We start from the raw sequence: 17,624 nt of genomic DNA on the forward strand, positions 1-17,624 counted from the left end.
ATATGGGAAACCACCGTGAGCCATATCAACCCCACTCCAAGTTGTCTGAATTACAGAAGACTCGCCCTTCAACGTTTGCTCACACTGATAGGCCACTTGAAGCCGATGATTGGCTTCGTGACATCGAAAGAAAGCTGATTATTGCTCAGTGTTCAGATCATGAGAAGGTGCTTTATGCACCCCACTACCTTACTGGAGCAGCTGCAGCATGGTGGGAGAACTTCCTACACATGCATCCCAGTGAACACAACATCACCTGGGAAGAGTTTAAGGAAGGCTTTCGTGGGGCACACATCCCCAGGAGCATCATAAAGATCAAGAAAAGAGAATTTGATGACCTCAAGCAAAGAGGCATGTCAGTGACAGAATACAACGGTCAGTTTACCCAGCTATCTCGTTATGCCTACGATGAGCATATGACTGAGAACAAAAGGATGGAAAAGTTTTGGACGGCCTGGCGCCAGCATTAAGATGCCAACTGGTCGTACACACTTTCCCAGATTTTAAAACTCTGGTTGACAAGGCCATTACCTTGGAGAATGAGCGCCGCAGTCTGGAAGATATTCGTAAGCGAAAGAGGGACAAGACGACTCTTGCTCGCAACAACCGAAGCAAGACTGATGTTCAGAGGATTGAAGCAAGAAAATCCACGACTACTGATCTAAGGCCAACCAGACAGTTTCATTCCAAGGGACAAGGACTTCACGTACCGTCCAGGGGTCACTTGCTATGCTTGTGGTGAAGAAGGGCACTATGCCAAACAGTGCCCAAAACCAAGGAACTCGGCCCCCAAGCCGAACAATGGTGGGAACAATCCAGCCCCCAAGCGCAACAATTTCAATCCCAGCAACAACCACAGGAAGGGTCACCTGAACCATGTGACCAGGGAAGAAGCGCAGAATGCCCCAGACATCGTGCTCGGTACGTTCCCTGTCAACACAGTACCTGCCACGGTTTTGTTTGATTCTGGAGCTTCTCACTCGTTCGTTTCGAAGAGTTTTGTTTTACAACATGGTTTTCCGATACTTCCCTTGGAAAAATCTATGATCATCAAGTCCCCCGGGAATAAGCAGATCACTCAGAGTTACTGCCAAGGAGTGATTATTGAATTCGAAGGACTAAAGTTTCAGGCTAATCTCATCGTGTTGGAAAATAAAGGACTGGATGTCATCCTAGGGATGGACTGGTTGACCACCAACAAGGGATTTATTGACTGTTTCAATCGGACTGTGATTCTCACTCACCCTCACGGCAAGACAATAAAGGTTACAGCTCAAGAGAGACCACGGTCACGGCAACCAAAGTTGAACAAAGTAGACATTTCAGAATTGAGAAAAGTTCCAGTGGTGTGCGAGTTTCCAGACGTATTTCCTGAAGAACTACCAGGCATGCCACCAGACCGAGAGATAGAGTTCAGCATTGAACTAGCACCTGGCACCACTCCCATCTATAAGAAACCTTATAGAATGGCACCCTCAGAATTGGTAGAATTGAAGAAGCAGATAAAGGAGTTACTGGACAAAGGATTTATTCGAGCCAGCTCCTCACCATGGGGTTCGCCAGTATTATTCGCCAAGAAAAAGGATGGGACACTGAGATTGTGTATAGACTACCGAGCTCTCAATATGGTCACCATCAAAAACAAATATCCGATGCCACGGATAAATGATTTGTTTGACCAGCTCGCACAAGCCAAGGTGTTCTCAAAAATTGATTTAAGATTGGGATATCATCAATTGAAAGTACGGACAGAAGATATCCCTAAGACAGCATTCACCTCCAGATACGGATTATATGAGTTCACAGTAATGCCGTTTGGACTGACGAACGCCCCCGCATATTTTGTCCACCTCATGAACAAAGTGTTTATGAAATTCATGGACAAATTTGTTGTGGTGTTCATTGACGACATTCTGGTATACTCAAGGACACCAGAAGAGCATGCTGAGCACCTCAGAATTGTTTTGGGAGAATTCAGGAAACATCAATTGTACGCCAAATTTAGCAAGTGTGAATTTTGGCTAAGGCAAGTTGGTTTCCTAGGCCATATATTAACCCAAGAAGGCGTGGCCGTAGACCCAGAAAAAGTCAAAGCCATACTTGACTGGAAACCACCAGCCAACGTGACAGATGTACGGAGTTTCCTTGGAATGGCTGGATATTACCGGAGATTTATTGAAGGATTCTCCACTGTGGAAAAACCAATGACCCAGTTGCTCAAGAAAGACAAGAAATTTGTATGGACGGAAGCGTGCGAGAAAAGCTTCCAAGAACTCAAGAAGAAACTAACAACAGCACCAGTTTTGACCGTGCCAGACATACACAAGAGTTTTGAAGTGTATTGTGACGCGTCCCGGAAGGGCCTCGGATGCGTACTGATGCAGGATGGCAAAGTTGTCGCGTATGCTTCCAGGCAACTACGGAAGCATGAGGAAAATTATCCAACTCATGACTTGGAGCTAGCAGCAGTCATCCATGCACTCAAGAATGGAGGCACTTTCTGTTGGGAAACCGTTGCGAAATATATACGGACCATAAGAGCCTCAAATATATTTTCACACAACCAGAGCTAAATTTACGGCAGCGACGCTGGTTGGAATTGGTCAAGGACTATGATGTCGGTATTCACTATCATCCAGGGAAGGCCAATGTAGTGGCAGATGCTCTTAGTCGGAACCCCAGCCCGGGCAACGACAGTCCACAGAACTTGAGGCCTGAGTTTCAGCAGGAGTTCGCTAGACTCAACATGGTGTTAGTCTCTGAGGGCACCGTATCAAATCTGGAGATACATCCCACCCTAATGGGACAAATTAAGAAGGCTTAGCAGGGACATCCCAGCATCGAAGGTATAAAGAGAAAGATGAGCCTTGGCAAGGCTTCAGAGTTCGTCACAGACAATGAAGGAATATTATGGTACGGGGACAGACTTTGCGTACCAAACATTGAGGAACTCAAGCAACAAATCCTAACCGAAAGCCACACCGCTCCATACTCGATCCACCCTGGAGGAACCAAAATGTACAAAGACATTCAGGAAAGATTTTGGTGGCACGGTATGAAAAGGGATATAGCCGCATTCATTGCTTGTTGCGATTCATGTTAGCGCATTAAAGCCGAGCATCAAAAGCCAGCAGGGCTGCTACAGCCAAACCGGATACCTGAGTGGAAATGGGATGAAATTGGAATGGACTTCATCGTCGGACTACCTCGATCGCAACGCGGAAATGACGCCATATGGGTCATCACAGATAGGCTAACCAAGGTAGCTCATTTCATTCCCGTGAAGACGACCTACTCCACTCAAAGGCTAGCCAAGCTTTATCTCTCCCGTATAGTTTGTTTGCATGGAGTCCCAAAGACTATAATATCCGACCGAGGCACTCAATTTGTCTCAAAATTCTGGGATCACCTACAACAAGCTCTGGGCACGCAACTAGCATTCAGTACAGCATACCACCCCAGACAGATGGTCAAACGGAACGCGTAAACCAAATCCTAGAGGACATGCTGAGAGCCTGTGTGCTCACCTATGGATCCAGTTGGGAAGAAAGTTTGCCATATGCCGAGTTTGCTTACAACAACAGTTACCAAGCCAGCTTGCAAATGGCACCCTTTGAAGCATTGTACGGACGGAGGTGTCGTACCCCACTGAATTGGTCAGAAACAGATGACAGTCGTATCTTCGGCCCAGACATGCTCAAGGAGGCCGAGGAGAAGGTTAAACAGATTAGGGACAGACTCAAGACAGCTCAAAGCCGACAGAAGAGTTACTACGATCGAAAACATCGTGAGGTCAGCTTTGAACCCGGTGATTACGTATACCTACGAGTATCTCCTATGAGGGGCCTACAACGGTTCAAAATTAAGGGGAAGCTAGCCCCGAGATTTATTGGACCATTCTGTGTGATTGCACGAAGAGGCACAGTAGCCTACCAACTAGACCTACCCAAGGAGCTGTCAGACGTCCACGACGTGTTCCACGTCTCACAGTTGAGGAAATGTGTGAGTAACCCAGAAAAGCATGTATCTCATGAGAGCATTGATGTGCAACCAGATCTCACCTACAGAGAACGGCCAGTAAAGATATTGGAAGAGTCTGAACGGAGGACCCGACAGAAAACAACTAAATTTTTCAAGGTTCAGTGGAGCAACCACACCGAGGATGAAGCTACATGGGAAAGGGAAGATTTTCTCCAGGCAGAGTATCCATATCTATTTGAGGATCAGCAGAAATCTCGGGGACGAGATTTTTCCTAAGGGGGTAGGTGTTGTGACACCCAAAATTTTATTTGGCTTTTTCAAACCATTATTTGAATTGAGGGATGTTATTTAAAATTTTCTTCTAAAGAACTCTCCCTCTCAAAAATTTCTTTTATGACAAGTGTTTGTTTGGTTTCACCCTAGACTTGATTTTTGGTCTTGGAGGTTTTTCATCCCATGTTGGCTCAAGGGTTTTTCATTTGAAAAAAAAAATATTTTTGAAAATCTTTTAAATAATCCTATGGCATTTGGAGTGATCTTCTCCCCTTTTCAAAAATTTCCTCTTGCCATGACCCAAGTAGAAATCCCCTCCCAAAAGCCTTTCCCCATCTTTGGATCATGATATACTTCAAATCCAGCAAGTTGAACCTCTCCATATATTTGTTTCCATTTATTTCTCATCAAAAACAATTTCTGCCCTCTACTTTGATCCTTGGAGGTTTTCAAAGGAGCTACCCTTTCTGCTTTGAGTTTTGCCTCCAAACCAATTTCCCTAGTTAGTCCTTTGAGCCCTCAACCAAGATCCATGAAGATCAACTGGTCTCTAGTTCAAATATTTCAAATTGTACGTGCTGCAAGTTTGGACCATATTTGCCAAATTTGATAAAATTCATTTGAATTCTCCTCCTAAAAATCTGAGAAAATTCAGGCAGCCTCTGGGTGCATTGAGAGGTCACCTCACCAAGTCCCAGCTCCAAATTTTTTTTCTTCATGCCAAATCATTTCGTCGAACACCTGACTGGCACTGTTGCTATCATGTTCAGAAAGTTCAGTTAAACAGTTTCAGGAACACTGTCGTTTTCTTCAGAAAACGTTGTCAATCTTGCCAGTACCGCGGTGGCGCCTTGCTCCCTGTCCTCTCCTTCTTATCCCTGCGCCGCACGAGCTCCTGGAGTCTTGCGGGCGTCGGCAACGAGCCGGAGGAGGTGCGCCACCCGTGAGCGACGGCAGCAGCGGCTTTGCGGCCGCCAGAGAGAGGCGCAGCATGGACGGCGCCGTCCAGCGCCGCCCAAGCCACCGGAGACCGCCGCGTGGCCATCCACTCCCCCGTGCACGCTGCCATCCTTCGTCGTGAACTGCTAGGCGCGGAGCGCGCTCTCTGCCGCCGCCGTGCCCGTACGGCCGCCCCGTCGAGGATCGGCGCATTACGCCTTGCCCGACCGAGGTTTAGTGGTGGAACGGCACCAGTAATCTTCTCTGATGGTGCCTAGCCCCCTAAACCCCCTGCCCAACCTCTGCCTCGCCGTAAATCGCTCGCCGGAGAAACCCCGTTCACGGCCACCCCCTCGGATCGCCTATAAATAGAGGCCCCGAGCTCGAACTCGAACTCACACCACCCCTACGCATCACCAATACCACGCCAAGCCACTTGTAGAGCCACGAGGGAGCCTTCTTCCCCAACTCCGGCCGCCTCGACCCGCCACGGGACCCAGCTCGATTCGCTCCCGTGCGTGCACCTCTACCCCTCAACTCTTGCCAGTAGCTTTCTAGTGCATCCACTCTGCTGACCCGCGCTTCAATTTGGAGTTTGCAGCACCCACCGGAGTTCTCCACCATCGCCCGAACCACCGCCCGCCGGAGAAAGTGTCGCCGTCGACGTGGTGCTCTCCGACGGCCAAGTCCACCACCCACCGACGCGGAAGAACACCCTGAAACCTCTTGGTACCCTCCGATCTCCCTGCCTCGCCGTGGTTCGACGCCGGCGACCACCGCAGCCTTCGGGCGCCGGCGAGCTCCGTTGGAGTTTTTAAACCTGACGTGTGGACCCCCCCGTCAGCCTCTCTTCTATTTCCCTCGAACCGTTTTCTGATGGCGCCTTCGGGCAGAATGCGTTTTCCCTTTGGGGCTGGCGCATTTCTTTCCGAACCGTTTTCTGTTTTCTCAGTTAAGTCCCTGGTTCTTTTCTGTTTCATCACAGATTAGTCCCTGGACTAAAACCCTTATAACTTTTTAATAAAAGATGATTTTTGATTGATTCTTTTTCTGTCAGTCTTATATTTTGTCTAGTTTTTTATAGTATTTATTTGGAAAAAATTTGGAACAATTTTATGCACGCGATGATTTTCACGTTAGTGTACGTTTCGCTATACCGTAGGTTCCGGAGGAGGTGACGGAGCCGCGAACTTCGCCGAGCTAGACTCCGACTTCTCCGAACCAGGCAAGCATGTTTGAACCTTTGATATGATAGGTGTTTTGCATGTTTGCTTGAATGGTTTGTGCATGGCATATGAGCATCGGTGAGTATCTCGTTGCATGCAAGGCAACTATCCGTGTGTTCCGAAGTTACCGTGATCTTTGATGAGAGATGACCTATCATGTGGTGACATGAAAGGTAGTGAGGTGGTATTGTTGTAGCATGCCAGCCTTACGTCATCCGTTAAACTCCGACGTTAACGTGGACTGAGTCACGTTACCGTTCTTCCCCTTTCGTGCTCCCACATGTTTTCTGCAAAGAATACGGTTTAGTAAGTTGCTAACCTCTTTCCGTGTACACACCAAATGGAGGGGCCGGGATGAGGGTTCCATGGCCCTGGATTAAATCCAGTCATCCGGTTAGGGGGCATGGGTGTTTCCGGTTGGGACCGAGAGGGGGGCACCCCTTAGAGCGCGCGTATATAAATTTGATCCCATGCTACGCGAGGTTGTAGCCTCCCCGTCTCAAAGTTTTTCTTGAACGTTGCCGAGGGTGATTCCTGGCATCGGAATGTTGAATGGGTGTGTACTGGTTAGATGTGTTTCTCCTAAAACACCGTAAATGGAACTAGTCCCTTGTGACTACTGAAATCCGTTGGTTGTGATTAAAGTACAAACTCTGCAGAGTCAAATCCTTTCGAGTCATCGTGTCCATGGTCAAGGACCATGGCCAGTATATCCATATCTATGTCAGTCCTCGTGGCAAAATCCCCGGTGAATAAGCTTGAGTGGTATACCCGTTTGAATTGTTATTCCTGTGGAGGGACTAACCTTTATTTTATCTCGTACTCGAATATTCCCGTGAAATGAATTAAATTCATGAGCTACTGAATTATTAAGTTGTGAAATATAAGCCCTTTATGTGATGTCGCTTAGACGTCCGACTGTGGCACTCTTGTCATTTACTTTCAATATAAGCCCTTTATGTGATGTCGCTCAGACGTCCGACTGTGGCATGTCCGTTATTTACTTTGATATAAGCCCTTTATGTGATGTCGCATCAGACGTCCGACTGTGGCACTCTTGTTATTTACTTTTGATATAAGCCCTTTATGTGATGTCGCTCAGACGTCCGACTGTGGCACGCACTGTCTTTTATATTCTTTATAAGCCCTTTATGTGGTGTCGCCTTGACGCCCGACTGCGGCATTGTTATTTCATTTTTACCCTTCCGAGGAGTCATTCAGACACTCGATTGGCCCTTCAGTATTACTTTGGGATTTCGGGAGGACTACCGCCCGACTTCCCTTTTATTTCCATGCATTGCTATCTCATTGACTGAGTGCGCTATGTTAATCTGTTCATATGCATCATGTTTACATTTGTTATATCTTATGTCCGAACTGTCTTGCGAGTACTTTCATAGTACTCACCTGGCTTGTTGATTTGGCCAGATGTTGACGAAGGCGATCTCATGGATGAAGAGTTTGATAGTGAGTCCGACGCCTAGAGGAATCCCAGTCAGTCCCGTGCAATCCTGGATATTGGTCACTTGTATTATATACGCTTCCGCCACCCGCAATAAGTATCCTCGAGCCTCACTCCGTCGCTCGAAGAGCTGTTAGATTCAGGAGTCATGTCACCAACTTCGCTGTGATATTTCCACCACCGCTTTTATTGTGAGTTAGTAGTTATGCCACCCTATCCGCCTTTATGTAGTATTGGCGTGTTTGTAATAAATTGTTGAGCAGTCTCCGCTCAACCTTGTATTATATTCAGTACTCCTGGTATTTGTCTTCTGTGATCAAGATTTTGTCTACCAGTAAGAAGGATTCTTCTCTACTGGTCCATAAAAGGGATCGATTTCTCAATAAATATTTTTATTGGAAAACCGGTCGTGACACCCGGTTAGGGTGGGTGGTCGGGGCCGAGCAATGCACGTTTCTCTCGTACACGTACGCGTGTGGGTGCAAGGCGTTGGGCTCTAAGTGAACCCGAGCGAGGCGTTGGGCTCTAACTGAACCCGAGCGATTGCACTGCAGGCTACGCATTACTGAACCCGAGCGATCAATCGATGACTGTTAACTGAACCCGATCGAGCGATTCCTTCGCTACTGTTGCTAACTGAAGCCGGTCGATGCTGCCTCGGGATGAACAGTGAGCATTGTTGGGGGGGTGGATGAACAGTTCCCGGTGGGGGTTGGATGAACAGGACCCCGTGGTAGTAGAGGCCGTTGCCGCTTGATGAACAGGACCCCGATCGAGCCAGTTGGGGGTGGATGAACAGGACCCCGTGGAGGGCTGGATGAACAGGACCCCGTGGAGGGCTGGTTGAACAGTAGCAGTTGAGGGCTGGATGAACAGTAGCGTGTGGAGGGGTGGTTGATCCCGTGGAGAGGGTTGGTTGAATAGTAGCCGATGGAGGAGCGCGCGGTGGAGGCTGGATGAACAGGAGCACGTGGATGAAGAGTCGCAGGTGGAGGCTGGAGGAGGTTGACGGTGGATGAACAGTAGCCCGTGGAGGCTGGAGGAGGTCGACGGTGGAGATGAACAGTATCCCGTGGAGTCCTGTTTTGCGGTATGCCACACCCCTCCTGATGAACAGGACCCACGTTTCGACCGTAGCGCTCCAACACAAGTCCGTTTCCTCTGTTTTGCGGTACGCCACACCCCTCCCAATCAACAGAACCCACCGTAGGAGGTCCAAGAGAAGTCAGTTTCCTCCATTTTGCGGTACGCCAGACCCCTCCCAATGAACAGGATCCCGTTTCGACCATGGCCGGTCGAACACAAGGCCGTTTCCTCCGTTCTGCGGTACGCCATGCCTCGTTTCTATCGGCTGTTCCGTCCAAGCCGGTTGGCTCTCGATGAACACGACGTATGCCGTTGCCTCCCGATGAACACGACGCATTCCGTTGCCTCCCCATGAACATGGCGACGACGCAGTTTCTCTGTTCCGACCCAGCCATGTACACAAGCCCTGGCCGTATGTATGCGCGAGTAGGCGTTCGAGACCCCGCCTGTATGTACGTACATGTCCGTATTTACTTTCTTGCACCCTGGCTGTACATACGTGTACATGCTACGTGCGTGCCTCTACTAAGACACGTGCACGCCTCTACTACGACACGTGCATGCCTCTACTACGACACGTGCCCTTCCTTACACAGCCACAGTTCATCGTTGCAGCCTGCAGACAGACCGATCGACCAGTATGTACGTACACGTTCACGACCAGAATGACAACGCTATGTACGCTTTGACCAGGTGGGTCCCTGCAACCTCTTGAGCACTGCGTTGGTTTTCCCTTGAAGAGGAAAGGGTGATGCAGCAAAGTAGCATAAGTATTTCCCTCAGTTTTTGAGAACCAAGGTATCAATCCAGTAGGAGGCCACACACAAGTCCCTCGTACCTACACAAACAAATAAGAACCTTGCAACCAACGCGATAAAGGGGTTGTCAATCCCTTCACGACCACTTGCAAAAGTGAGATCTGATAGAGATGATAAGATAATATTTTTGGTATTTTTATGATAAAGATTAAAAGTAAAGATTGCAAAACAAACGGTGAAAGAAATAGCTAGTTGACGGAAGATTAATATGATAGAAAATAGACCTGGGGGCATAGGTTTCACTAGTGGCTTCTCTATGGATAGCATAAGTATTACGGTGGGTGAACAAATTACTGTCGAGCAATTGATAGAAAAGTGCATAATTATGAGAATATCTAGGCATGATCATGTATATAGACATCACGTCCGAGACAAGTAGACCGACTCCTGCCTGCATCTACTACTATTACTCCACACATCAACCGCTATCCAGCATGCATCTAGAGTATTAAGTTCATAAGAATAGAGTAAGGCATTAGGTAAGATGACATGATGTAGAGGGATAAACTCATGCAATATGATATAAACCCCATCTTTTTATCCTCGATGGCAACAATACAATACGTGTCATTTCCCCATACTGTCACTGGGATCGAGCACCCGCATGATTTAACCCAAAGCTAAGCACTTCTCCCATTGCAAGAAAGATCAATCTAGTAGGCCAAACCAAACTGATAATTCGAAGAGACTTGTAAAGATAACCAATCATACATAAAAGAATTCAGAGAAGATTCAAATATTGTTCATAGATAATCTTGATCATAAACCCACAATTCATCGGATCTCGACAAACACACCGCAAAAGGAGTTACATCAAATAGATCTACAAGAAGATCGAGGAGAACTTTGTATTGAGATCCAAAGAGAGAGAAGAAGCCATCTAGCTAATAACTATGGCCCCGAAGGTCTGTGGTACACTACTCACACATCATCGGAGAGGCTATGGTGTTGATGTAGAAGCCCTCCGTGATCGATGCCCCCTCCGGCAGAGCGCCGGAAAAGGCCCCAAGATGGGATCTCACGGGTACAGAAGGTTGCGGCGGTGGAATTAGGTTTTCGTGGTGCCCCTCGATGGTTTCGGGGTATGTAGGTTTATATAGGAGGAAGAAGTAGGTCGGTGGAGCTACGAGGGGCCCACGAGGGTGGAGGGCGCGCCCAGGGGGTAGGCGCGCCCCCTGCCTCGTGGCCTCCTCGTTGATTGCTTGACGTCCACTCCAAGTCCTCTAGATCACGTTTATTCCAAAAATCACGCTCCCGAAAGTTTCATTCCGTTTGGACTCCGTTTGATATTCCTTTTCTGCGAAACACTGAAATAGGCAAAAAAAACAGCAATTTGCACTGGGCCTTGGGTTAATAGGTTAGTCCCAAAAGTAATATAAAAGTGTATAAATAAGCCCATTAAACATCCAAAACAGAATATATAATAGCATGGAGCAATCAAAAATTATAGATACGTTGGAGACGTATCAAGCATCCCAAGCTTAATTCCTGCTCGTCCTCGAGTAGTTAAATGATAAAAACAGAATTTTTGATGTGGAATGCTACTTAGCATTTCAATGTATTTCTCTTTATTGTGGCATGAATGTTCAGATCCGAAAGATTCAAGATAAAAGTTTAATATTGACATAAAAATAATAATACTTCAAGCATACTAACAAAGCAATTATGTCTTCTCAAAATAACATAGCCAAAGAAAGCTCATCCCTACAAAATCATATAGTTTGGTCATGCTTCATTTTCTTCACACAAGATGCTCTCATCTTGCACAACCCCGATGACAAGCCAAGCAATTGTTTCATACTTTAGTAATCTCAAACTTTTTCAACTTTCACGCAATACATGAGCGTGAGCCATGGATATAGCACTATGTGTGGAATAGAATATGATGATGGGGATTGTTTGGAGAAGACAAAAAAGGAGAAAGTCTCACATTGACGCGGCTAATCAACGGGCTAGGGAGATGCCCATCAATTGATGTCAATGCAAGGAGTAGGGATTGCCATGCAACGGATGCACTAGAGCTATAAATGTATGAAAACTCAACAAATAAACTAAGTGGGTGTGCATCCAACTTGCTTGCTCACGAAGACCTAGGGCATTTGAGGAAGCCCATTGTTGGAATATACAAGCCAAGTTCTATAATGAAAAATTCCCACTAGTATATGAAAGTGAAAAACAAGAGACTCTCTATCATAAAGATCATGGTGCTACTTTGAAGCACAAGTGTGGAAAAAGGATAGTAGCATTGTCCCTTTTTTTGGGGCCTTTTTTTGGCCTTTCTCCTTTTTTTATTTGGGACAATGCTCTATTAATGATGATCATCACACTTCTATTTATTTACAACTCGATGATTATAACTCGATACTTAGAAAAAAATATGACTCTATATGAATGCCTCCGGTGGTGTACCGGGAAGGGCAATGAATCAAGAGTGACATGTATAAAATAATATGCATGGTGGCTTTGCCACAAATATGGTGTCAACTACATGATCATGCAAGGCAATATGACAATGATGATGTGTGTCATAATAAACGGAACGGTGGAAAGTTGCATGGCAATATATCTCGGAATGGCTATGGAAATGCCATAATAGGTAGGTATGGTTGTTGTTTTGAGGAAGATATAAGGATGTTTATGTGTGATAGAGCGTATCGTATCATGGGGTTTGGATGCACCGGCGAAGTTTGCACCAACTCTCAAGGTGAGAAAGGGCAATGCACGGTACCGAAGAGGCTAGCAATGATGGAAGGTTGAGAGTGTGTATAATCCATGGACTCAACATTAGTCATAAAGAACTCACATACTTATTGCAAAAATCTACAAGTCATCAAAAACCAAGCACTACGTGCATGCTCCTAGGGGGATAGATTGGTAGGAAAAGAACATCGCTCGTCCCCGACCGTCACTCATAAGGATGACAATCAAAGAACACCTCATGTTTCAAATTTGTCACACAACGTTTACCATACGTGCATGCTACGGGACTTGCAAATTTCAACACAAGTATTTCTCAAATTCACAACTACTCAACTAGCACAACTTTAATATTACCACCTTTATATCTCAAAACAACTATCAAGTATCAAACTTCTCTTAGTATTCAATGCACTTAGAAGTTTTTATCTTGGATGCCTATCATATTAGGACTAATATTATAACCAAAGCAAATTACCATGATGTTCTAAAGGACTCTCAAAATAATATAAGTGAAGCATGAGAGATCAATAATTTCTATAAAATATAACCACCACCGTGCTCTAAAAGATATAAGTGAAGCGCTAGAGCAAAATTGTTTAGCTCAAAAGATATAAGTGAAGCACATAGAGTATTCTAATAAATTCCGAATAATGTGTGTATCTCTCAAAAAGCGTGTACAGCAAGGATGATTGTGGTGAACTAAAAATCAAAGACTCAAATCATACAAGACGCTCCAAGCAAAACACATATCATGTGGTGAATAAAAATATAGCTCCAAGTAAAGTTACCGATGGACGAAGACAAAAGAGGTAATACCTTCCGGGGCATCCCCAAACTTAGGCTTTTTGGTTTCTCCTTAGATTTTACCTTGTGGTGCCTTGGGCATCCCCAAGCTTAGGCTCTTTCCACTCCTTGTTCCATAATCCATCAAATCTTTACCCAAAACTTGAAAACTTCACAACACAAAACTTAACAGAAAATCTCATGAGCTCCGTTAGCGAAAGAAAACAAAACACCACTTCAAGGTACTGTAATGAACTCATTATTTATTTATATTGGTGTTAAACCTACTGTATTCCAACTTTTCTATGGTTCATAAACTCTATTACTAGCCATAGATTCATCAAAATAAGCAAACAACACACGAAAAACAGAATCTGTCAAAAACAGAACAGTCTGTAGTAATCTGTAACTAACGCAAACTTCTGGAACTCCAAAAATTCTAAAATAAATTTCTGGACGTGAGGAATTTATCTATTAATCATCTTCAAAAAGAATCAACTAAATATCGCTCTCCAGTAAAAAGTTGTAGCTAATCTCGTGAGCGCTAAAGTTTCTGTTTTTAACAGCAAGATCGCAAAGACTTTCCCCAAGTCTTCCCAAAGGTTCTACTTGGCACAAACACTAATTAAAACACAAAAACACATCTAAACAGAGGCTATATGGATTATTTATTCCTAAACAGAACCAAAAAGTCAAAAAACTAAAGTATAATTGGGTTGCCTCCCAACAAGCGCTATCGTTTAACGCCCCTAGCTAGGCATAAAGGCAAGGATAGATCTAGGTATTGCCATCTTTGGAATGCAATCCATAAGTGGCTCTCATGATAGATTCATAAGGTAATTTTATTCTTTTTTTCTAGGAAAGTGTTCCATGCCTTTCCTTAACGATAATTGGAATTTATATTTCCTTCCTTCATATCAATAATTGCACCAATCGTTCTAAGGAAAGGTCTACCAAGAATAATAGGACATGAAGGATTGCAATCTATATCAAGAACAATGAAATCTGCGGGCACATAATTCCTATTTGCAACAATAATAACATCATTAATTCTTCCCATAGGTTTCTTAATGGTGGAATCCGCAAGGTGCAAGTTTAAAGAACAATCATCAAATTCACGGAAACCTAGCAAATCACACAAAGTTTTTGGAATTGTGGAAACACTAACACCCAAATCACACAAAGCATAGCATTCATGATCCTTAATTTTAATTTTAATAGTAGGTTCCCACTCATCATAAAGTTTTCTAGGGATAGAAACTTCCAATTCAAGCTTTTCTTCTTAAGATTGTATTAAAGCATCAACGATATGTTTAGTAAAAGCCTTATTTTGACTATAAGCATGCAGATAATTTAGCACGGATTGCAACAAGGAAATACAATCTATTAAAGAACAATTATCATAATTAAATTCCTTGAAATCCAAGATAGTGGGTTCATTGCTATCTAAAGTTTTGACCTCTTCCATCCCACTTTTACCAAATTTTGCATCAAGATCTAAAAACTCCGAATCATTGGGACGCCTTTTAACTAAACTTGACTCATCTCCTGTCCCATCATTATCAAGATTCATATTGCAAAACAGAGATTTAATAGGGGACACATCAATTACTTTTAGATCTTCATCCTTATTACCCTCCAAATCTTCTAGTTTAGCGGCCATCTTATCGACTAAGGTGGCCTGCTTATCCGAAATTTGGGCTATTAATTTTTCAAGATGAGCAAACTGAGATCTCAAGCCATAAAATTCCTTAGACATATCATCAAGCTCTTTATTCATGTACCCCATAAAGCTTTTTTGTTCTTTAAGCTCATTTCTAAAGAAATTATTATGCTCAAATTGCAAAGTCATAAAGCTTGTGACATTGTTTTCAATTTCTTCCAACCTTTTAAGGTAAGGATCAACGTTTTTAGGCAGAGCCATTAGGGAAAACAGACAACAAGAAGCAAGCGAGAAAAAGGCGAACGAAAAGAGAAGGCGAATAAAACAGCAAGGGTGAAGTGGGGGAGAGGAAAACGAGAAGCAAATGGCAAATAATGTAATGCGAGGGATAAGAGTTTGTGATGGGTACTTGGTATGTCTTGACTTGTGCATAGACTCCCCGGCAACGGCGCTAGAAACCTTCTTGCTACCTCTTGAGCACTGCGTTGGTTTTCGCTTGAAGAGGAAAGGGTGATGCAGCAAAGTAGCGTCAGTATTTCCCTTAGTTTTTGAGAACCAAGGTATCAATCCAGTAGGAGGCCACACGCAACTCCCTCGTACCTAAACAAACAAATAAGAACCTTGCAACCAACGCGATAAAGGGTTGTCAATCCCTTCACGGCGACTTGCAAAAGTGAGATCTGATAGAGATGATAAGATAATATTTTTTGAATTTTCTTAATAAAGATTAAAAGTAAAGATTGCAAAACAAACGGTGAAAGAAATAGCTAGTTGACGGAAGATTAATATGATGGAAAATAGACCCGGGGGCCATAGGTTTCACTAGTGGCTTCTCTCAAGATAGCATAAGTATTACGGTGGGTGAACAAATTACTGTCGAGCAATTGATAGAAAAGTGCATAATTATGGGAATATCTAGGCATGATCATGTATATAGGCATCACGTCCGCAACAAGTAGACCGACTCCTGCCTGCCTCTACTACTATTACTCCACACATCGACCGCTATCCAGCATGCATCTAGAGTATTAAGTTCATAAGAACATAGTAACGCATTAGGTAAGATGACATGATGTAGAGGGATAAACTCATGCAATATGATATAAACCCCATCTTTTTATCCTCGATGGCAACAATACAATACGTGTCGTTTCCCCTACTGTCACTGGGATCGAGCACCGCATGATTGAACCCAAAGCTAAGCACTTCTCCCATTGCAAGAAAGATCAATCTAGTAGGCCAAACCAAACTGATAATTCGAAGAGACTTGCAAACATAACCAATCATACATAAAAGAATTCAAAGAAGATTCAAATATTGTGCATAGATAATCTTGATCATAAACCCAGAATTCATCGGATCTCGACAAACACACCGCAAAATGAGTTACATCAAATAGATCTCCAAGAAGATCGAGGAGAACTTTGTATTGAGATCCAAAGAGAGAGAAGAAGACATCTGGCTAATAACTATGGACCCGAAGGTCTGTGGTAAACTACTCACACATCATCGGAGAGGCTATGGTGTTGATGTAGAAGCCCTCCGTGATCGATGCCCCCTCTGGCAGAGCGCCGGAAAAGGCCCCAAGATGGGATCTCACGGCTACAGAAGGTTGCGGTGGTGGAATTAGGTTTTCGTGGTGCCCCTCGATGGTTTCGGGGTACGTAGGTATATATAGGAGGAAGAAGTAGGTCAGTGGAGCTACGAGGGGCCCACGAGGGTGGAGGGCACGCCCAGGGGGGTAGGCACGCCCCTGCCTCGTGGCCTCCTCGTTGATTGCTTGACGTCCACTCCAAGTCCTCTGGATCACGTTTGTTCCAAAAATCATGCTCCCGAAGGTTTCATTCCGTTTGGACTCCGTTTGATATTCCTTTTCTGCGAAACACTGAAATAGGCAAAAAAAACAGCAATTTGCACTGGGCCTTGGGTTAATAGGTTAGTCCCAAAAATAATGTAAAAGTGTATAAATAAGCCCATTAAACATCCAAAACAGAATATATAATAGCATGGAGCAATCAAAAATTATAGATGCGTTGGAGACGTATCAGTCCCGACTGTCAGGCACTTCCTTGTGTGCGAAGATGTAGCCGGTGGGTCCCAGCAGTTAGGGGGGATGTTTTTTTCGAGAAATACGGTGGCCCGTCCGGTGGGTCCCTGCTGTCAGGTGGAGGAATCATTATTTTCCGCGTAATAAGGAGGCACTTCCTTGCTGCGGCCGTGGACCCAGCTGTCAGCCTCTCCACGTACAGTACGATTCCGATGGAAGTCGTTCATTGACCACGTTTACCACGCGGCGCTGAAAGCACCAGGGCGGTGGACTAGGAAGACGCGGCAGTGGGGACGACGTGGAGCCGAGGAAGACGCGGCAGTGGAAGCCCACGCGGAGAGGAGTACGAGGGTTCACTGGTTTGGCTTTGGTGTGAGGCTGCCGTCGCCGCAGGGAGTGGCCAGCGGTGGGAGTAGTAGGGGCGGTGAGGCCTCCGCGGCATCACAGCCGACCACGGGAGGTAGGAGCACGCGACACGACCGGCGCTGCTTTGGGCGGCTGGAGCAAGAAGACCAGAGGTTGAAGAAGCACTAGGGCTGTTGGATGGACATCGTACGGTCAATGGAGCTAGAATCGTTCATATTGACTAAATTGATAAAGCCCTCCGTCCCCGTCAACTTAGTAAGCCCACAAGTCAGTCTCCCAC

This window comes from Triticum aestivum, chromosome 2D (genome assembly GCF_018294505.1).
Source record: "Triticum aestivum cultivar Chinese Spring chromosome 2D, IWGSC CS RefSeq v2.1, whole genome shotgun sequence".
Lineage (NCBI taxonomy): Eukaryota > Viridiplantae > Streptophyta > Magnoliopsida > Poales > Poaceae > Triticum > Triticum aestivum.